Raw genomic sequence first — 24,097 nt, forward strand, 5'->3', positions numbered from 1 at the left:
GAGGCACCCCAGGAGAAAGGCCTAGTGATCTACTTCAAAAAAAAAAAAAAAAATCAGCCATTGAAATCCTACAGAGCATAGTTATACTCTGACACACATGGAGTCACAACGAGTTGTAGTTGACTCGACGGCAACCGGTTTGCCTTGCCCGTTTCCCTCATCCACTTTGCTTGGCCCTGGAGCACTGTAAAAGGTCTTTCCCATTTTACAGCAGAATTTTCCTATTTTTGTGTTGTGGTTATCCTCTGCAAGATAACATTGTCCTTCGTCCATATTTTAGAAATCTTTCTTAGTTTTGGTGTAGGAGATTCTACATTTTTAGCACAGTCCCTGGTTAGCTACGTATTTTTGCCACCAGTTCTATATTTGGAGCAAATGTGGGAGATGATCCCATCTTAAACTCAAATCTAATCAGCTCTTTTCAGCCTGACTAATTTCCATGCCTCCTTTCAAGATTCACTGTAGCCGTGATGTATTTTGAGGTCGGTAATTAAAAATTTCTGATTCTCGAAGTGCTCTCTGTTTATCTCTATTAATTACATTTATTGCTTTATAATAAAATGACTTCTGCCTGTCTGATTCCCCTCTTAGGCTTTACGCTTTGGGTTCAGAGAATGCAACTATTTTTCTTTTTTTCCTATTCAAAGCCCAGTCTCAACCCAAAATTATTATTGATAATTGTCTTCTGAACTTTTAACACGAAAGAAATTTAACATGAAGCATTTAAATAATTGACACTTACTTAGTTAAAAAGTTAATTAAAATAAACTAAAACCATCAGCATCCATAAAATGTTACTTGCACTTATATATTCATATTTTATATTAACTCTTCTTAATATTATTTTAATTACAAAATAAACAGTGGTGAGAAAATAAAATTAGAATAACATTTGCTCTAGAATTCATACACATAAATGCCTAGGCTCCTTTAATACGATAAAAATTTCACTGAAAACTTTTTAGCTTGCCATCCAAATTTCCTGCTATAAGCAAAGAGAACTTACAATCACCCCCTTCCCAAAGGGACGGTTAAAGAGCAGTGTATTATGAAACAGAAATGGGAAATATTTTCTTTATATGTATGCTGTGTCGGGAACGATGGTAATTACCAGTCTGAAGGTATGTTAGAAAAATCACTGACTATCGTAAGCTACATTTGAACTCTGCCTTTGGGAGAGACATCACCTCAGAACTCAAATTCAAAAGCTCTCTAGACAGAGATAAAAAATCCAGCTTCAGATTCTAAGCAGGAATGTTGTATCATCAGAATAAAGATCCATGTGTTGGGCATATTCTGAATGTAGTGTATTCTCTCTTGCTGTGTTGTGTGTGTGTGTGTGTGTGGTTGTTTCCCTACTGAAACCACTTGAAAATGCCCACTTTTAGGAATTTCATAAGCAGAACTTTTTTTTTTTTTAGGCTGTAAATCACATTACTGTTTTTGGGTGCTGTCGTGTTGGTGCTGACTCCTAGTCACCCCATATGACAGAGTAGAACTCTTCCATAGGGTTTCATAGGCTGTAATCTTGTACGGGTAGAGATCTCTAGGTCTTTTCTCCTGCAGAGCTGTTGGTGGGTTCGAAATGCCAAACTTTCAGTTAGCAGTAGAGTGCTTAGCCACTGCACCACCAGGGATCCTTTAAATCACATTAGCGTTCTATCTAATCCTGTCTTTTAGCTTAATGAATTAGAGCATTTAAACCCAAGGTCAGTAAAACTGCTAAAGCCAGGTTTAAACCCACATCTCATCTCTTCTAGTCCAGTTCAGAAATTTCTCCATATTAGCCTTCTAAACCATCAGCTGCCCTCGAGTTAATCCCAACTCATGGCCACCCCATGCCTGTCTGAGTAGAAATGTGCTCCGTAGGGTTTTCAATAGCTGGTTTCCAGAATTAGATTGCCAGGCCTTTTTTCTCAGGCACTTCTGGGTGGCCTCCAATGCCCAACATTTTAGTTAGCAACCTAGAACAATTGTCAGCTAAAATCATTAATATCATCATCATCACCTCTTATATATTTTCTAAAGTTAATCTCTTAAAAAATCAAACTTTTAAGTCAATCATTTTTTGATTCTGTAACTACATGAAACTAGTATGTGTACTAGAGACATGCTACAACCATTACATCCTATCGCCCATAATGGAAACATGATAATGTGTGGTTATATAATATGTAATTATATATTACCATATAAATGACTTGTAGATAAGTAGATACTGTTCTAGAAAAACACATTTTATTTATATTGAACTGAATGCAAACAGATAGTATGAACAGTAAGGGCATAGCAATTCTCTGAATCACTGCATTTGGGTAAGAAGAATTTGCAATATCATCTGAGGTATTGAATTGGTCTTGAAAGTTTTTCATTATGGTGAAATAAAATCCACTGGATATTAATAGAAAACTGAAATCAAGATTTACTGCTACTGGATGGAGCCCAGTGTCAGAACAGGGGAGAATCAGATTTGCCAGGAAACTCAAGCTTGCAGGAAGAAGTGAGAGGGACAAAAGGCAGATTGCAGTAAGTGGTTCACTGCAGAAGTGAACCCTTTCTCAGAATAAGTTAGTATCACCCATGTGTGATTCAGCTTCATGAAACTAACACATTTTAGCTTAAGAAGTCAGTAATAGACTGTTACTCCATTTCATATCTAGACCCCAGAATTAAATGAAGCAGGATTCATTTATAAAAATTAGCCAAATAATCAATAGTTAAAATGCATGTTTTTTTTCTACTAGCAATTATTATTTCCAAAACAGTGAGTCTATTCAGGGAGTCCTGGTGGCACAGTGGTTAAGACTCTTACTGTTTTTTTTCTCCTAAAAGCCTTGAGAAGATCAGAGTTGATTTAGAAGGTCCAGCTTTCCTTACTGGCTTTGATCTTAAACTATTACATAATAAACGATTTTACATTATTTCCCAAACGACAATTTCAAACCATTTTACATTTTTGAATGTAGGTTTCATGTGACTTACTCATTGTCAGTCCAAAAATTTATTCCTGATTTCTGTGGACAGACCAAACTTCATATTAAAAAAAGATAAAATATTATTAATCTGAGTATATTTAATTTTTGAGAAAGAACCCTAAAACTTTGTCCATCTCGACAAATACTATCTTCAGTGTTTCTATAAAGGAATAATACCTCATAATTTACAAAATGCGTTAGAACTTAAGTCTTGTGCGTTATAAATCATGCCCCTAAATTTTTAACTCTTTTGGTATTTGATTTGCATCACAGAGGGAATCGTGTTAAAAATTCATATTGTTTGGATAATAATGTTTACGTGATGCATCAAATACATTTCACAGACAAAACTCACTATAGTTTAAAAATCATATTTATTTAACCTTAAGTTTCTTGCACAAACTGTAAAATTTCAGCCCCTACGGATGCTATAGTTGTGAGTGTTGAATGTGTCCCTTGGCCGTTCTGTGTCTTGTTTTCAAATGAGGGTAATTGTTCTGACTCCATAGATCTAAATGGCCTGTACTGATTAAATTAGTAAATGCCAGCTCTCGCTTAGGGACTAAGAGCTGAAGGAGTAGCTATTAAGCAATTAATTGAAGATCTGACTTAAAACATTGAGGCTGGAAATCACTAAGCTGCTTAGATTTTTCTTCAAATAAAAGGGTTGACAATTTTACATTAATTTGATGACACACTTATTAATCAACATGATGCTACATGTGTAAGCCTTTTTGTTCACCAGTGTAAACATCTGTGTGTTTAAGCATTATTAAACAAATTGCTTTATCCTATTTTTTAAGTCTTTCAAAATTAGTTGATATAAACCATCTACTGATGTGCCTATTCCATTACACCTTAGATCGAATATTTCAGTAAAAAAGAACTATGTATACAAATGTAAAACTAGGGCCCACGATTATTATTAATAAAGTAGGTATTTCCTAATTATTAGAGTGCCATTAATATCATAATTGAGCATATTTACACAAGTGATTCATTTGAATAGTGCTCAATGGAAAAAAAAATGTTTTCTGCTTGCAGTATCTTTTGCCCTCAGACAAGTGGCCTTTAGAAATAAACCCATTTTCTTAAGTTATTTTCTTCAGCTAAAAAGTAACCCTTTTGTTGAAAAGATGTCATAATTTATGAATGCTTTTAATTCATTATTGAGCCCCAAATATGGTCTTTTAAATCTGTGTGTCTGTATTACATGTGAGTATGTCGTTATCTATATAACAAGTTTTATCCAGATTTTTCTTTTTCCCTCAAGAATTGGAATCCTTTGAGATTGTAATGACTCAATACTTTCTAAATTTGGACAAACTCTCCAAAAAAAAAAAAAAAAGATTGTTTCTGCATACTTACCTAGATAGCTATGTGAATAATTACCATTTTTCTCCAACAATTTTAAATTACAGGGCTACAAACACTTAATTAATATACAGTAAAATGGATGTTAAAGTCCAAATCTCTAAGAGAAATTTGATTTGAAAATTAACTAATCTAGAGACATTTTATAGTATTTAATTATACTTTTGTAAGTCTGGAGTTAGGTATGAAGTATAATAGATTTAGAAGAATGGCCATATTTTATATCAACAAAAATTAAAATCAATTATGCAACTAAGCCTCGCAAAGTGACTTCTGTATTTTGAAACAAATCATATTCAAAATATTGAATAGCATAGTACATCCTACGCTTATATGCTGTAGGCCATGTTAGAAAAAGATGACAAGCTTGACTTTGGGTTAGGAACCAGAAGTACAGGAGACTTGTGTAACTTATTCAAACCACACATTGCTGAATGACAGCTGCGGAGACCAGCTATCTTGACAGCCGTTGCAATTATATACCCATTAGGTTGCATACCATCATTACATAAATGACAGACATTACTGCCAACTGGAAATGCAGATTTCTTCATATAAAATGGCAAAAGTCTTCATAACTGTAACTATAAACTAAATATCATAACTTACTATTTTTTAATGTTCAAAGCATTATTTGCTGCCAAAATATGTTTTCATTGAAGTCAAAATCTGTGGTTTTCACTGTCAACTTTCTGCTAATTCCCCAAATTATTAAATTTCAAAATATTCTTCGACATCTCTGCTTGGTGGTTCTGTGGTGTTTCACAATCAATAGAACTAAGCTTCTTTTTACTACCACAGTCCTATCTGCTCTTACTCCATTATTTACTATTTTGATTAATATAACATTATTATTACAACAATAGAGGAGCCCTGGTGGTGCAGTGGTTAAGCACTTGGCTGCTAACTCAAAAGGTCAGTGATTGAGCCCACCAGCCACTCCAAGGGAGAAATGCCTCCATAAATATTCCAGTTATGGAAATCCTATGGGGCAGTTCTACTCTGTCCAGTAGGGTCGCTATGAGTTGAAATCAGCTCAATGGTAACAGGTTTTTTTAATTACATTAATTAAAATAAAATTGGTCACGTTGGCTATAACATGTACTTTTTCTTTTTGCTTCTTCTCTCCATCAACAAATTGCCACATTCTACAAATTCTCTATCAACTGCATTGCTGATACCTGGTATTAGATTTTTCTAAACTCTATCTTCTCATTCCTTCTTAAGAGGACATTATTTTTATTTGTTTGTTTTCCCACAATCCCTCTGTGTTACTATTTCTTATGTCTTATGCTTATGTATCTTTTGTTTAAAAAAAAACTTCTTGAGTCTTATGTAAATGTGTCTTAAAAAAAACACACCCCCACTTTACTTCATATCCTCCTTCAGTGACAGTCTCATTTTTCTGTTCTTTTTCGTAGCTAAAGTTCTTGAAAAAAGTTATTTATCAACACTACTGATTTCATTTTGTTAATTCCATTTCTTTATCCACCTATTCCAACTAGTCCCTTATTTCTCACCGTCAATGTTCAATGAAACTGATCTAATCAAGATCAATGTAGGATTTGAATTATATTCCCAAAGGGTCTGTTAAGAGCCCAGCCCTGGTGCCTGTGGTTAAAATCTTACAGTAAATTGAAACCAAACTTAAAAAAAATATGATCCAGACTCCTCTTCCTGGCTTACAATACCCTACACTATACAGGGGACCATGGCCTCATATCATCTCACTCTCTCTCCCTGGCTGTAATTCTGTCTTTTTCTTGAACAGATCAGATTCTTCCTGCTATACTGCCACTACACAAAGAAATGGACCCTTTTTGGGACCTGGAATGTACTGCCCCCTAATTAAGGAACAAGGAGCCCTGATGGTGCAACAGTTAAGAGCCAGGATGCTACTAGAAATGTTGGTAGTTCAAACTCACTCACCCACTTCACAGGAGAAGGATGTGGCAGTCTGCGTCCATAAAGATTACAGCTTAGGAAACCCTATGGGGTAGTCCTACTCTGTCCTATAGGGCCTCCATGAGCTGGAATCAACTTGAGGGTACCTTACAACAACAATCATGGAATGGTGGTACTTCTTCCTATCCCACTCAGATTTCAAAAATATATATTCAGAGGTTTTTTTTTTTTTTTTTCTAACAACACAAATAGCAATTCTATTTCAATTTGCTAACTCCTAGCAAAATTGAATAGTTTTGTGGCCATTGTTTATTACCTGTCCCCCACTTCGATCTCAATGTAAACTCCATAAAAGGAGGACTCATGAAGATCATGTTCATCACTGTACTCCTGGTGCCTAGACCTCGACTGAGGGCAAACTCTCAACAAATATTCATTGGATGAATATATGCATGAATGAAAAAATATCAACCATTTCTGTATATGGTCAATATTAAAAAAATCACACCTTTAATTCATGTCTGTTAGACATATTTGCTTATTTGACAAATTAAAGAACTGTAACATGTCAACTGTCATTGAACCTTTATACATTTGTGTATTTTCTGGGGAGAAGGATGAGTCCACTAAGAAAGTCCCAATATCTTGAATCATACATACCATAATGCTATAGAAACAGTTGTGATAACACAAATTAGTAAATTTTACAGCTGAAGAACATAGAGAAAAATAAGAAAACCCGAATAGGCTTTCTGTCCTTAGGGCCTAGAAGTTTCTCTACACTGGAACTCTAATTTGTGCTCTGTTGTTATTGGCTTTCTTTGTTTACCATTTTCTTTCTTTTTTTCTTCTTCCATAGATAGACACAACAGTGTCTTCAGAGTCAGTTCTCTTTTTCATGATTACTACTTGTTGGTAATATCAAGAGAAACGACCTGTTCCTTACTAACTTTGCTGCATATTCTATATGAAATCTTAGAGATGAAGGAAAACAAAGCAAATAAGCGATGATACTAACAGCAACAATAAACCTGCCATTTATACTGAGCACAGAGAATACTAACTAATTGTTACAGCCTCCTTTTTATACTCAGTGCCTATTTTATTTTAGTCAAACAACTTCTGCCTTGAAATTTTAAGTGTCCATAGCATTTCAAATGTTCTAAATTATGCTTTATATTTCATTCAAAAATGTGTTGAGGGTGAAAACGTTCAGTTTTTTAGGATAGTGACTACCCAGTTTCAAGGATGTTATTGTTGTCAGGTGCTACGGAGTTGGCTCTGACTCATAGTCACCCTATGAACAACAGAACAAAGCACTGCCCAGCTCTATGTTTGAGCCCATTGTTTCATCTGTGTCAATCTGTCTCATTAACCGTCTTCCTCTTTTCACTGACCCTCTACTTCACCAAGTATGATGTCCTTTCCCAGGGACTGGTCTCTGCTGATAACATGTCCAAATTATGTGAAATGAAATCTCGTCATCTTCATCACTTCTAAGGAGCATTCTGGCTATATTTATTCTAAGACAGATTTATTTGTTCTTCTAGCAGTACATGGTATATTCAACATTCTTTGCCAACATAATAATTCAAATGCTCTGGTGACGCAATGGTTAAAGCACTCAGCTGACTACTGAAAGGTGGCAGTTGAAACCCACCAGACTTTCCATAGGAGAAAGATGTGTTGGTCTGTTTCCGTAAAATTTACAGCCTTGGAAACCCTATCTGACCATTCCACTCTGTCCTACAGTGTCGCTGTGTGTCGGAATCAACTCTAAAGCAACAGGATTTCAAGGATAATAACATGAAGAACATATTATTCAGTAACAGGCCTGTATTAAATTCATTTATAATTTTTATAATATTTTTTCTTGTGCTCTTTCATCTTATCCATCATCATCTCTATAGCAAAATTGTTAGCCTTATCCTTTTTATTCTACACCAATGTAGTGAGCTTCGTGACCTTAGCATCATCACTGAAAAAATTACATCGGTATTACTTGAATGTAAACTAAAAATAACATTATTATTTGGGGGCAATAAATTCTTTGGTTTTTAAAAAAACAGGAATTTGAATTTCCTTCCATAGCATCGGAAACCCTGGTAGTGTAGTGGTTAAATGCTATGGCTGATAACCAAAGGGAGGGCAGTTCAAATCCGCCAGGTCCTCCTTGGAAACTCTATAAAGCCGTTCTACTTTGTCCTATAGGGTCGCTATGAGTCAGAATGGACTCGGCGGCAACAGGTTTGGTCTTTTCGGGTTTCCATAGTATCAGGCATTCTTATCCTTAAGCAACACTGGTTGACATGTTTTCCTAGTGTTTTTCCAGTCTTTAATGCGAATGCTTAAAATCCTAGAAAAATATGCAAAAAAAGAGGGCCTACCAATTTATTTTAAATCAAAAGAAAAAAATGTGGTGAAGGCAGTCTTCACTGAATCTTAACAGAAGAATTTCTGTTCTGAGCTTTAAAACTTAGGTTCATTGCTTGATGTGGTGAAAGAAATGGTCAAGATAGTGAAATACATGGTCAAGATAGTGAAATAAATTTTATTCCTTATTATGTTCTAAACCTTTTTAAGCTTATGGCTTATTTGGAAGAAATTGTAGTAGAGGATAAAGATGTCATTTATTTTAATCCAGTCTGAAAGCTAAGTAATGAAATATTCTTGAGGATATTTACTGAAATGGTCTTAAACTCAAGCACCTTTCCATTCTGGTATTAAAGACTTTAAAAGCCAACATTTATCTCTTATAGCCATCCCTTTTATTAGACTCCCAGACTCAGACTCCAGCATCTCTTAGTCCCTGGTAGGTTATGATATTGATCTTTAATATTAATGTGAAAGAAGACACATTTGAACTAAATTGTAAGGAAAAATAACAATTTCTAAATATAAGGGCAAAAAGTATGACTTCTATTGGGTATAAAGACTGTGGCCTTGATAAAAGGAGGATTGAGTTGTCATCCATTGGTTAACTTCTCTAATGGCAGCTGACATACAGATATCCAAAAATTGGCCATTTGTTCTATTGCTTTAAATAATAGCCTGTTTTGACACTTGACATGTTGCATTTAGAGGACAAACCTCATGCCTGGCTGATTACATAAGTGCTGCTCTCTCGGCATATTCCATAATCTGGTTGCTATATAGGGACTGGATTTTGGAAGGGCAAGATTGGAGCAAGGGGTACCTGGAGGGTGTAAACAGATAAGCACTCAGCTACTAGCCAAAAGATTGGTGATCCAAATCCTACCAGAGGTGCTTTGGAAGATACCCTGGTGATCTACTTCCAAAAGGTCACAGCCTTGAAAACCTATGGAGCAGTTCTACTCTGCAACTTGGGGTTATTGTGAGTCAGAATCCAGTCTATGGCAACTAACAACAATGTAGGGATTGGATTTTGGAAGAGCAAGATTGGAGCAAGGCTACAGGTGATCAAAAAGAGAGGATGGTTGCTTTCCATTGGACTTATGGTCAAGGAGCTAGAATTGGGGAAATTTGGAATATGCTTTGAAAGTAGTGAATTTGGTCTCAGAGGACAATTAAGATAACGGGTTTGAGGGTAACAGAGTTGTTCCTAGGATTTTTGGCCTGATCAGCTCTATTAATGATGGTGCCATTTACAAAATTAATGAAGAACTAATTATAAGATACAGAATAGAAATATTTCATGTGGATTCTAAACTTCCTTGCAACTTTTGGGGAAAAAATTATATGTAGAAAGGAAAGTAATAGGAAGTACACAGAGTCAAAGGATATAATTATAACATTTTAACATATTATACATCTTGGAGTAATTTTTTTTTTCTAAATAGTTTAAGGAATGTGGTTCACCATTCTTAGAAATATATCCTCTGTTTTTTTTCCCCCAAGTCACTAGAGACCCTCGACTGACATTATTCATGTAGAAGAAAGTATCTTCAGAGGGACAATTCAAGTGACATTTTTGTAATCTGCAGTTTACCCAGAAAAATTGAAAAACTTCTCCAAGTATTTGGGGGTATAAAAAAATTGTGACAAATGTATTACTTATTTAAACAAAAAATATGCAACCAATTAATAGTTGAAACTATTAATACTGCAGATGGGTTAACTATTATAGGGATAGTGAAGGTCATTTTATGTGTTTATAATTGTACAGCTCTGTGTTTCTATCGACATATTACATGTGTGTATATAACAAAGCATCGTTAATAACTGTACACATACTCTACTGTATGTGAATCAATAATCTTAATGTCATTGTTACCAATATTTTATTAATGGGGATGGCAGATCCATTTTCTTGCCAACAGTTGAATATGAACTGAGGAATTAAATGTAAAGCTAAGAGATCAGTCTGATTCATAAATTATTTATCATTTATTTCTTAGTAATTATGAAGTGAGTATAATTAGGTCAAACATTTCCATGGCATTCAGGTAATACTGCATTCTTTGCTTTCTTTCACTTATTATTTCTGCTGGTTTTAATTCTTAGTATTTTATGCAAGTCAGCTGTTTGTGGAGATTTCCTTGCAGGACATTTTGATGTCTGGGTCACATTGCAAGAGAAAGCAGAGGTTTTGATTGATGGATTTGCATGCATGTCTTGTATGTATTCTCGGTTTTTTTGGACCCCTTCATTTGCTTGGGCATCCTAAGATGTTGCAAAGTGGGGCACAAATCATGTGTGACTAGATAATTTATCAACCTCTCTCTTTCTTGAAAGCATGAAATTGTTAATAGCTTCACAAGCGTTCTTTTAAGAAATTTCAATCATTATGTGTTTTAAATAAACATTGATAAACCAGAGACCTTTGATATTAATTTGCACCATATATCAAGTACCTTACTACATGTCAAAAACTAGGAATGCCAGTGTTAATTGAGAAAAAATTTACTCATCTCGTGGAGCATATGATCTAGATAGAAAAATGATAGATAATAAATTAGTTAACAACTCAGCCAGGTGATTTTCGAGTGGCAAGTGCTACAGGGTAATAGGATGGAGAGTGACAAGCTGGTATGAGATTAATCTTGGTGACAGTGAAAAGGAAAGGCCTTTCTGAAGAGATAATATTTGAGGTGAGAAAATAGATTAAAAAAAAAAAAAGCAATAATGTGGCAGTCTGGAGGAAGTGTATTCTGGGCAGTGGGAAAAACAATACATAAGATCACAAAAAGGACACAGATATTGCTTGATATTTTTTGCAAGACAGAAAGACGGTCAATGTGGCCAGTGCATAGTAAGGGAGGAGAAGGTGGAGTGGGCTGATATCATAGAGAATTTTGTAGATTGTGAGAAATATTTCCAACTTTATCCAAAACATATTGGAAATCCATCAGTATGTTTCACCATCATAAACGGTGACTATATGCATGGACCTCACCAGATGGAATACACAGGAATCAAATTGAGTATATCTGTGGAAAGAGGAGTTTGAAAAGTGCAATCATCAGACTGTGGAACAGATCATCAATTGCTCATATACAAGTTTAAGTTAAAGCTGAAGAAAACTAGAACAAGTCCACAAGAGCCAAAGTATGGCCTTGAATATATCTCACCTGAATTTAGAGACCATCTCAGGAATAGACTTGACACATTGAACCCTAATGACCAAAGACCGGTCTAATTGTGGGATGACAAGAAGTACATCACACATGAAGAAAGCAAGAGGTCATTGAAAAGGCAGGAAAGAAAGAACAGACCAAAATAGATGTCAGAAGAGACTTTGAAACTTGCTCTTGCATATCAAGTAGCTAAAGCAAAAGGAAGAAATGATGAAGTAAAAGAGCTGAACAGAGGATTTCAAACGGTGGCTCCAGAAGACAAAGTATTATACTGACTTTTGCAAAGAACTGGACTTAGAAAACCAAAAGAGAAGAACGTGCTTAGCATTTCTCAAGCTGAAAGAACTGAAGAAAAAATTCAAACCTTGAGTTGCAATATTGAAAGATTCTATGGGCAAAATATTAAATGATGCAGGAATCATCGAAAGAATACATAGAGTCATATACCAAAAAGAATCAGTTCGATGTTCAACCATTTCAGGAGGTAGTATATGATTAAGAAATGATGGTGTTAAAGAAAGAAATCCACTGAAGATGATGGCAAAAAATAAGTCTCTAGGAATTGAAAGACTATCAATTGAGATGTTTCAACAAACAGATGCAACATTGGAATTGCTCACCCATCTATGCCAAGAAATTTGGAAGACAACTACCTGTTCAACCAACTAGAAGAGATCCATATTTATGCCACCTTTCCCAAAAAAGTTGATTCAACTGAATCAAAAAGTTATCAGACAATATCATTAGTATCACAAGCAAGTAAAATTTTGCTGAAGATAATTCAAAGGTGGCTGCAGCAGTACATCAACAGGAATTGCCAGAAATTCAAGCTGGATTCAGAAGAGGATCTGGATCCAAGGATATCATTTCAGATGCCACATGGATCCTGGCTGAAACCAGAGAATACCAGAATGATGTTTACCTGTGTTTTATTGACTATGCAAAGGTGTTTGTGTGGGTGATAACAAATTATGTATAACATTGCAAAGAATAGGAATTCCAGAACACTTAATTGTGCTCGTGAAGAACCTGTACATAGATCAAGAGGCAGTTGTTCAAACAGAACAAGGGGATACTGTGGGGCTTAAAGTAAGGAAAAGTATGTGTCAGGGTTGTATTCTTTCACCATACTTATTCAATCTGTATGCTGAGCAAATAATCTGAGAAGCTTGACTATATGAAGAATGTGGCATCAGGATTAGAGGAAGACTCATTAACAACTTGCATTATGCAGATGACACAACCTTGCTTGCTGAAAGTGGAGATGACTTGAAGCACTTACTGATGAAGATCAAAGACCACAGCCTTCAGAATGAATTACACTTCAATATAAGAAAACAAAAATCCTCATAACTGGACCATAACTGATGTCATGATAAACAGAGAAAAAATTGAAGTTGTAAGGAATTTCATTTTACTTGGATCCCCAGTCAACACCCATGGAAGCAGTAGTCATGAAATCAAAGGACATATTGCATTGGACAAATCTGCTGTAAAGGACCTCTTTAAAGTCTTAGAAAGCAAAAATGTCACTTTAATGACTAAGGTGTGCCCCACCCAAGCCATTTTGTTTTCGATTGCCTCATATGCATGTGAAAGCTGGACAATGAAAAAGAAAGACCAGAGAAGATTTGAGGCCTTTTGTTGGCAATGAGTATTGAATATACCAAGGACTGCCAAAAGAACAAATACATCTGTCTTGGAAGAAGTACAGCCAGAATGTAACTTAGAGGGTTGGTGAAAGAGAGGAAGATCTTCAATGAGATGGATTGACACAGTGGGTGCAAAAATGTGCTCATGCATAACAGCGATTGTGAGAATGGAGCTGGACCAAGGAGTGTTTTCTTCTGTTGTGTACTGGGTCACTGTGAACCGACTCAGTGGCACCTAACAATATCAAGAAACACAACAGGCTATCCAACCAAACCAAACCCATTGCCATCCAGTGGATTCCGACTCATCGCCACCATATAGCACAGAGTAAAGCTTCCCCATGGGGTTTCTAAAGCACTAAATAATTGTAAGCATGGTCTCGTCCCATCTCTTTCTCTTTGCATTTCTGGTCTGCTACACATCCCTTTTGTTATTTTTCCTTGAACAATTCCTTATCTAAAAAGCTTTTAGTTTTTGTCCTCACTGGGACTGACCTGTCTGTGTGTTATTAGATTACAGTCTGTTCTAAAATCTAACTGAGCATATAATTGGACAATAGACTAATTTAGTCAATCTCTGGGTGGTGTAGGTTAACACTTAAGATAGAGGATATAATTCGGTTATAATGGTTTAGGCATTCAGCCTTGATTCTATCACCTGTGATTCCGAAGAGTAAAATCACAGTCTAAATATTAAAAACTAAGGTGCACACCGTGGCAGATGTAATGGGGTCCTTCTAGATAAGAGGGCTAACAGCATTCAAATATGCTAATGCAAATAATACAGAATCAATCCCCAAAGTTGTTGGCTGGGCATTTCTGATGATAGCTTTGGCTTTGAATCAATGAGTGCATTCATTTTCTATTGACGCAGTAACAAAAAATCAGAAATTTAGGTGCTTAAAGTAACACCTATTTATTATCTTATGGTTCTGTGGTTTAGAAGTCCAGGCTTAGAGAGGCTTGATTGACTCCTGGCCCCAGATGTAACAAAGGAAAAATCAAGGGGTTGGCAAGGCTGCATTCCTTCTGGAGGTTCTGGGGGTAAATTCATTTTCAAGCTCATTTAGGTTGTTGGCAGAGTTCAGTTCCATTTATTAAAATAATGTGATTTTTTCTTTTCTTTTTTTGTTTTTGTTTTGACTTTAGGTCCTGATCTGAAGTGCAAAGTGCATTTTTACCTCACATACTGACTAAGGTATATTCTGATTAAACATATGTCAAGGTCCTATTGTAATCAAATTCTGTTTCCTAAACAATTGAAAAAACAAAACTTGGTGGGAAGAATGTAAACTCAAATCTGGAAAAGCACAAATTCTATTATCCACTTTGAGGAACAGATTGCTTTTATCATTTAAAACTATTAAGTAGTATGATAAATTAACTCATTGTTGTAGACATATGTATTAAAACCTATATTATGTGTGTAAGTTTTCCCGACAAGTTAATATTTTGTGCCACCAAATAACAGTAGCTAAATGCAGAGAACACACGTCTAGCTGGGTGTGGAAAGCTATGAGGATCTCTTTCCCTTTCACCTGAAGGAGCTACTGGATTGCTTGAAGAAAGAGCAGTGAAAAACCTGGTTTGTGTCTTTAAACATTTAAGAAAATAATTTTTTTTTCTGCAGAAAACCATTTCTTCTAATTCTGATGGTAATGTCCATATTTTAAATTGTGTTCTAAGAATTTCAAAATATTAAGTTATAGTCAGCCAACAAAACAAAAAAAAACAGTGTGTTCTTCTACAATCAAAGTTTTGACAGAGCCACAGATGCTGTTTAGTTGATTTTGACAATTTAATAATAACTGAAAGGATGTCTAAACCCTTCCTATTTCCTATGAAGCATATAAAAAAGAAAGATCTTAGCTTGCAGTTTGATTAGGGAACAGCAGAAAAGGGCCTTTGAGGAAAAAACAAATGCCCTTAACCCTCTAGTATTTGACACTCAACTCTGTAGTGTTTTTATTTGTTCAAGTCCTCCCATGGCAGCAGGCACTGTAGAAGGGACTGCCATAATAAATCTCTCAATCATCATGCTTATCAAACTGCTTGGTGGCCTTAGCAACTGGGGTCTTCAAGACAGTATCTGTATCAGTGTTGTCTTATTGCCATCCTTGTCCTTGTCATTCTTGATATGTTGTCTGGCAAAGAGTTGTATTCAAATAGGATTTTTTTTAATACATTTTATTTTGAAGCTTTAAAAGAGATCCTACAGTTTTAGAAGTTACCCTAAATCTTTGCTTCTACGTCAACAATAGTTTTTCAAAGGCTGGTTTACCACTCAGAAGAATTTTCAGTTTTCTGGTAACATTAAATATGACTTTTTTTTTCCCCTCCAAGAGACATATTTAAGAGTATGTTAAGATGTATTTAATACAGAGTGCCTCATATATGCCATCTAAGGACATTGGACACATACTTCCAGGTATCCTTTGTAATAGAATAAACTAGAGAATCTAGCTCCTTGTTTATCCAGATCCAGGTCAGTTTAGAAAATTTAGTATTAGTGCAAATAGTTCCTTTTGCCTACCTAATTTAACAGTACTTCACCGCTATGTACATTACTCGTTGAGGTATAGGAAGGGTTAGTCACAAAGTCTTTGAGATACGCATTTGCTCATTCTAATTAACACCTGCTATTTTTTTTTTTTTATAAAGACCAATCACTAGAAAATGATATCATATTTGGTACAGAAGATAGTCAACAAAAATGAGGGAAATCCTCCATGAGATGGATTGACAGGGTGGTGCAGCAATGTGCTCAACCATTCCAAAAATCATGCAGACGGTTTAGGATGGATAAGGTTTCCTTCAGTTATACACAAGATCACCATGAGTCAGAGACAACTCATCGGCAACTAACATCACAAACACCACATAATAGAAATATTCACATCACTCCTCAGATGTACAGAAAATGGGAATAATTACTTGTGCTTGGATGTTCTGGGACTGGTTTTCTTAAAAAGGCTTCAGAGCTGAGTCTTTAATACAATGCAGAGCTGAACACAATTTTTAAAAAGGTAAACCAAAAAAGGATGAATATTGCTGGTATAGAGAATAGAATTATCTGAGTGACAGAAAGGATGGATAAAGTTAGCCAAGATGATGCAGATTGATCTTATCTATTTAATTCCAACAGTCTACCGGCCACTTTTCATGCCTCCGGACCTCACAGGAAGTACATTATTCCAGTTAAGGCGGGTCTGTTTTGAAATGTGTGAAGCTCAGCAGAGTGGAGTTGCAGCTTCGTTGTTGTGTAGGTTGAGCTCTCTATTAGGTGATGCTTCCTGGATGTGCTAGTTTGGTAAACTTTTGTCTTGTTTTCTGTGAGATGAGGATTTCGAGCATAATTATGGCTTTTCTGTGTGATAGGGAAACATGATGATTTTGTTTTGTTTTTTTCCGTATCACATTTGGAAAACTAGAGGTTCCTCATGTAACCTAATGAAAAGGCACCCATAATAAATCCTGAATTTAGTTCTTATTGCTATATTGTCATATCACAGATTAGTGGTGCCATACTGCCACTAACCTTATTGGTGGCTTGTATTACCAAATCACATTTCTCAAAATCCATATCACCAACCAAAAATTTAAACACACTCAATTAGTAAGCATGCATTCCAAAACTGAAACACATGCCAACAATTTTGTTTTGTTTTGTTTTAAAAACTTGGTCATTAGTACTTGGTTTTGTGGGTCTAGAGATAGATTTTTGTATCATTATCATGTAAATCAAAATAAAATAAATGGAATTGGAAAATACCTCCATGGAATGACGGCTAGTAAGGGGTGAAAGGAAATAATCCAGTGGTGGAAACTGAGATGGAAATGTTGGAACGTGAGACAAGAAGAAAGTCATGTGATAAAGGTCAAGAATGAGAAAGTGTCTGAGAAACGATTGAAAAGAGGAGAAAATGGCAAGCACTATATGCTACAAATCCTTGTTGGAGATGCAGGAGCCAGTAGAAAACTACTCTCAGTGTAGCAACTATTATAAACTCTGTGAAATGCTACAGAGAGAAGATCTGTTCACTCACAAATAAGTATCCAAACTGGAACATATCATTTGATCTTTACCTATACATTATAAACCACATACACATGAGGAAATAAGCTCAGATTATTTTTAAAGTAAAAATGTAAAGTATTACAACCACTATTAAATAATGAAAATTAATTGAACAAAGTGCACCATATGAATCGAAGTCAACAAACCTTCAAATAAATAATTTATAATGAGCATAAAAACATCTTCAAAGATAGAATGCTCATAGCACACAGATCATGGAAAAATCACAAAGAAGGATCAAGATAAAATGCAAAGTAAAAAAAAAAAATAAGAGTTGAATGAAAAAGGCAATGATAGAAGAACTATAAAGTATGATCCTAATTTAGGTTATCCCCAAAAGGAAACTATGGCACCTGTTTTGTTTATTTGGTTGGTTGGTTGTTTTTAATTAAAGTGGAATTTACACTTTAAAGTGTACATTTCAGTGGCATTTAGTACACCCAAAATGTGCGGTTACCATCTTTTTCCAGTTCCAAAAATTTTTCATCACTTCAAAATAAAATCACATGCCCATTAGCAGTCATTCCCAATTCCCCTTACTCTAGCTCCTGCCAACACCAGTCTGCCTCTGTCTCTGTGGATTTATCTATTCTTGATATTTCATATAAATGGAATAATATAATATGGGACTTTTTTTAACATTTAAAAGGAAACATGCAGAAACATGAAGAAAGTAACTTCTGTTAAATACATTAGATTTGAGGAAACTTTTAGGAAAAAAAAACCTCATACACGTGTTTAAAACCAGATCAAGCAACCTGTTCAATTTTATTTTCAAATAAGTAGTGTGTTTTGTAAGATGAAGATGTTTTCAAATTTACATATTTTAATTTCCTGTGAAATGCAATCCATCAAAGCTTACTTGCCAAAATGTTCAAGTGCCCTCACATTACATTGCTTTACTTTAAGTTTTATTTTCTCCAATTTGTATTGAATTGCAAATCAAAAAGTTTGCAACATAGATTTGATTAATTTAAGACTCACTAAGAGCAGTTTCCAGTTTTATGTTTTGACAGTAATTTAGCATAATATAAAACAGTGTGGCATTAAACAACATTCCTGAACAGAATTGGGTTCCATTAACAAGCTCCATGAGAGAAACAGACACCTACAAATCAACTATTTTGTGTCAGTTTCAGTAATTACTCTTTGGGCATAATTGGTGTAATAAAATACTTTTTGTTACAGTGTTTGAATTGTTTAGGTAGACACAGCAAGGCATAACATTGAATGAAGTATACCCTATGTGAAATTATAGATTATGCATGCCGGAGACTGCCATTCTAAGAAGAAAATGTCCACTTGCTTTATGAAAGTCATAACAGTTACTTTACTTTTTAATGAAAACTCTCTATTACTTTGTTTAATATTGCCTCTCTACACCATGTTAGTATTTTATGGTCACTCACAGTTTAATTTTGACACTTGAACCATACTATTATGTTGATAATTATATCAATGCAACTTAATTAAAAAAAGAAAAGGAAGAAGACATCCTGAAAAATTGAAATGCTATCTGGATTTTAAGGCAAAACATAAATATGTACAATTTTATGGCAATGTGATGTTAATTAATAAATAATAATTATTTTGTAATCAAATTTTATTACGTGCACAATTTTCTTGATACACTTAATATTCATTTAGTACCAGAGACATATAATAAATTTCCATGTATTGATGACTAATCCAAGACAGTAAAATAATATAAACCTGTAATAGTTGTGATAGATTTATCAATTGGAAATTTTATATCCTTATACTTGAGTAAAATATTCTGCTTTCTGCATCATTTTGCTAATTTGCAGCCATAATTTTCATAAGAAGTTAACAAAATTAAAAAATTTTGAAATTTAATTTGGTATGACAGCAAGTTTGCAAACATCAAAATAAAAGCAATCTACACATAAACAATATATGCCATATACACCTACAGTTTTCTGTAAGTTATGCTATTACAGCAATAAAAATAGAACTAATATGGTGTAGTAAATAATATAAATGTTCAGTGCTTTTCTTCTTTTATTTTGACTTTTCATTAATCTTCTCTCCTTTATATGTTGAATATTTGGATAAGCCTGATATCAAAAAACCAAACCCATTGCTATCGAGTCGATTTCGACTCATAGTGACCCTCTTAGGGCAGAGAAGAGCTGTTCCATAGGATTCCCAAGGAGCAGAAGGTACATTTAAACTGTCGACCTTTTGGTTAGTGGTCTGAGCTCGTAATCACTGTGCCAACTGCCCCACAGAGTTAAGCCTGATACAGTTAAGCATAAATATTAGTATCTGTGAATACTAATGTTTTAAAGAATTCCATGTTCTTGCTGGATTGTAAGCAAGGTGTATGGGACACCTGTTTCTGTAACCCAAGGTCATTAAGTCCAATTTTATGCTACGATTTCAATACTATAACCTCAAAATTCTTAACTCTTCTTTCTTTTCCAGTCTCTATACTTGAATTTATAATTTTTTAAAGTATATAATTTGTTTTTAATAAATAGATGCCTAGTGTCATAAGTAACAACATAAAATATTGATGATCTCTTCTAAAATATTTACTATGCACTTTATTCTGCTAATTATTTTTTTTTACTATACATAATATTTTCGTGAAGATAAGAGTTGGGTCTTTTTCCATTCAACAGACATATTTTAATAAAAATATCTTCATAGTCTGAAAAGAAAAGACCAAAATGAATGTCAGAAGAGACTCTGAAACTTGCTTTTGAACACTGAATTGCTAAAAGGAAAGGAAGAAATGATGAAATAAAAGAGCTCAGCAGAAGATTTCAAAGGTTGGCTCAAGAAAAAAAAAAGTAAAGTATTATAATGACATGTGTAACAACCTGGAGTTAGAAAACCAAAAGGGAAGAACATGCTAGGCATTTCTCAAACTGAAGGAACTAAAGAAAAAATTCAAGCCTCGAGTGGTAATCCTGAAGAATTTTATGGGAAAAATACTAAATGATGCAGGTAGCATCAAAAGAAGATGGAAGAAATACACAGAGCCACTGTACCAAAAAGAATTGTTTGACATTCAACCATTTCAAAAGGTAGCATATGATCAAGAATCGATGGTATTGAAGGAAGAGGTCCAAGCTGCACTGAAATCATTGGCGAAAAACAAGGTTCCAGGAATTAACAGAATTCCAGTTGAGACATTTCAACAAATGGATGCATTACTGGAAGTGCTTACTCATCTATGCCAAGAAATTTGGAAGACAGCTACCTGGCCAACTGACTAGAAGAGATCCATATTTGTACCCACTGAAGAGAATGAAGAAATTATCGAACAGTTATCATTAAGTATCACACACAAGTAAAATTCTGCTGAAGATCATTCAAAAGAAGTTGTAGTAATACATTGACAGGGAACTGGCAGAAATTCAAGCTGGATTCAGAAGAGGACATGAAACATGCAATATGATTACTGAAGTTAGATGGATCATGGCCAAAAGCAGAGAATACCAGAAAGATGTTTACCTGTGTTTTATTGACTATGCAAAGACATTCAACTGTGTGAATCATAACAAATTATGGGTAACATTGCGAAGAATGGGAATTTCAGAACATTTAATTGTGCTCATGAGGAACCTGTATGTAGACCAAGAGGCAATCATTCGAACAGAACAAGGGGATACCGTGTGGCTAAAAGTCAGGAAAGGTGTGCATCGGGGTTGTGTCCTTTCACTATACTTATTAATTCTTTAGGCTGCGCAAATAATCTGAGAAGCATGGATTATACCTCAACTTAAAGAAAATAAAAATCCTCACAGCTGAGCCAATAAGCCACATCAGGATAAATGGAAAAAAATATTGAAGTTGTAATGGATTTCATTTTACTTGTAGCCACAATCAATGCCTATGGAAGCAGCAGTCAAGAAATCAAACAATGCATTGCATTGGGCAAATCTGCTGCCAAAGACCTCTTTCAATTGTTAAAAAGCAAAGATGTCACTTTAAGGACTAGGGTGTGCCTGATCTAAGTCATGGTGTTTTCAATTGCTTCATATCCATTGAAAGCTGGACAATGAATAAGGAAGACAGATGCCTTTGAATTATGGTGTTGGCAAAGAATATTGAATATACCACAGACTGCCAGAAGAATGAACAAATCTGCCTCAGAAGAAGTATAGCCAGAATGCTCCTTAAAAACAAAGATGGAGAGACTTCATCTCACATAATTTGGGCATTTTATCAAGAAGGACCGGTCCTTCAAGAAGGGCATCATGCTTGGTAGAGTAGAGGGTCAGCAAAAAAGAGGAAGACCCTCAACAAGATGGACTGACACAGTGGCTGCAACAATGGGCTCAGGCATAACAACGATTATGAGGATGTCACAAGATTGGGCAGTGTTTCCTTCTGTTCTGTGTAGGATTGCTTTGAGTTGGAATCAACTCGATGGCACCTAACAACAACAACCATCCGTATTTGGCAAGAAAGAATAGGTATCTTGAAACCAATCTATAAAAGTTTATTCTGCAGGATTTAGTAACAAAACTCTGAATTTTATGAATTTTTTATTAATATATTATGACTTTAATTCGCCAGCTTGTGTTACTTTTCAAGGCATTTCAGAAAAGCTCCTATATCTTCACTTCTGTTGTGTTTTTTTTATTCACCTTCTTGGTCTAACTAAAAAGCTAGTTCAATACTGAGGACACATCTTTTTCCCAGAGGCCTATCATATGATGTATTGTTTTTTGTTTTTAATCACTGGTTCTGGAGTTAAGAAAGTTGTGTACTTTTTTTCCTATTTGTTGTTTGTAGACCATTCTCTTTGTTTCTTCTTAACAATGCCAAAATTTTAATCTCCTGTAGTGTTGGAAATTGGTTTGCATTCTTTTCTATCCCAATTACAAAAGAGGATCAGATATATCATCTTCATATGGGATGAATAAGAATATTCATTTGCAGTTTTGTCTCATGAATATGTTAACTTTCTTTGTAGTAATACACTACAAAGAAATATGTACCCTCTTGCACTTTCACAGAAGATAACATTGATTATCTTCTATTATCTATTAGCGTGATTACTTCATGCTAATTCAACAGGATGAGCAAAAGGTTATCGGAACTGGAGATAATATATCCCAGAAGACTCTATGGTTTTGGAAGTTTAAGCGATGGTAACCATGTGGTATGGTTCTTATGACAAACTCTGGTAGGAGAATCACTTGAGGTTCTGGAGAAAAGCCATGCCAGTCAAAGTAGAGAATGTTCATGGAAAAAAAGAAAGAAAGAAACAAACAAAAGAACTCTTGGCTTACTTGGCTCTGGCAGAGGCAGAACCGTTGGAAATGCGTCACAATGTGACCATGCCTCTGAAGCCACCCATTATAAAGTGGGTGCTGTTGGAGCCACTTTTAAATATATAATCGAACAGATTCTGCAACTTTCCATTAAAAGATAGAGATTATACATCTGAGATCAAGCCTAAACAGAACCAGAGTTCAGGAACAATATTCATGAGGAAGTAGCTTAAACTCCCATGGCACCTATCACAGTTGCACCAATGTCCCCCCTCTGACTTGCACCTATGTCCTTACTGGGGAAGGAGGAAAGGTATATGAGCAGCCCAAGAGCCTATGTCCCCTTGAATTGTACATTAACGCTTCAGCCAGGATACTTTGATCTCCTTGTTTCCAGCAACCAATAGGCAAGAAAGAGTCACTGTGTTGTCAACGTTAGTGGACACTGACCAGCAGAAGTAGATAGTGTTACTTTTACAAAACAGGAACAGAGGGGCATAAACACAGAACTCAGGGGTTCCATTTGAGGAACAGATATTACTCCCACTCCCTACTGTGAATAGACCTATACAGCAACACTAAAAAAAAAAAAAAAAAAACTAGGCCAAAAAAATATGATTTTCAAAAGTTCAAACGCCTGAGAAATGAAGGACTGAGTCACACCACCCAAGCCACCAAGACCTACTGAGTTGATATCTGAGGGTAAGGAAAATTTAGAATGGTTGGGAGTCCTGGTGATAGCATGGTTAAACGCTCGACTGTTAACCAAAAGCTCAATGGTTTGAACACACCAGTGACTCTGTGAGAGAAAGACCTGGTGATCTGCTCCCATTAAGATTAACGCCTAAGAAACCACATGGGGAGGTTCTACTTTGTCACATATGATTACTATGAGTAGGAATTGACTTGATGGCTCACAATAACAACAATGGAGGAAGGAGAGGATGAGTACCAGGTCCAAAATCATTGACATCAGTGAATTTGTAATTATGTCCCTCTTCTGAGTATCCTTTCAGCCAGAAAAGACCATGAAAGGCTCTTTCCTGAACCTGCTGGAGAAGTGGATAGAGGTGGCACAAGTGTTCAGTTGTGGCCATGAAAATGTACCTCAAACATATCCAAACAAAGGAAATGTAATTTACCAAGGGCCTCAGATACTGCTTTCTGAAATCCATTGCTGAATTTTCACTGAGGCCACACTTCCCATGAAGCTGCTCCCAGCCAATGATTGAATGTGGCAGGGATATGAAAGGAGGCTTATTCCTGGAAGAAATAGGTCACCTCCAACGGATGGATGGCT

Source organism: Elephas maximus, chromosome 11, assembly GCF_024166365.1.
Source record: "Elephas maximus indicus isolate mEleMax1 chromosome 11, mEleMax1 primary haplotype, whole genome shotgun sequence".
NCBI classification, from domain to species: domain Eukaryota; kingdom Metazoa; phylum Chordata; class Mammalia; order Proboscidea; family Elephantidae; genus Elephas; species Elephas maximus.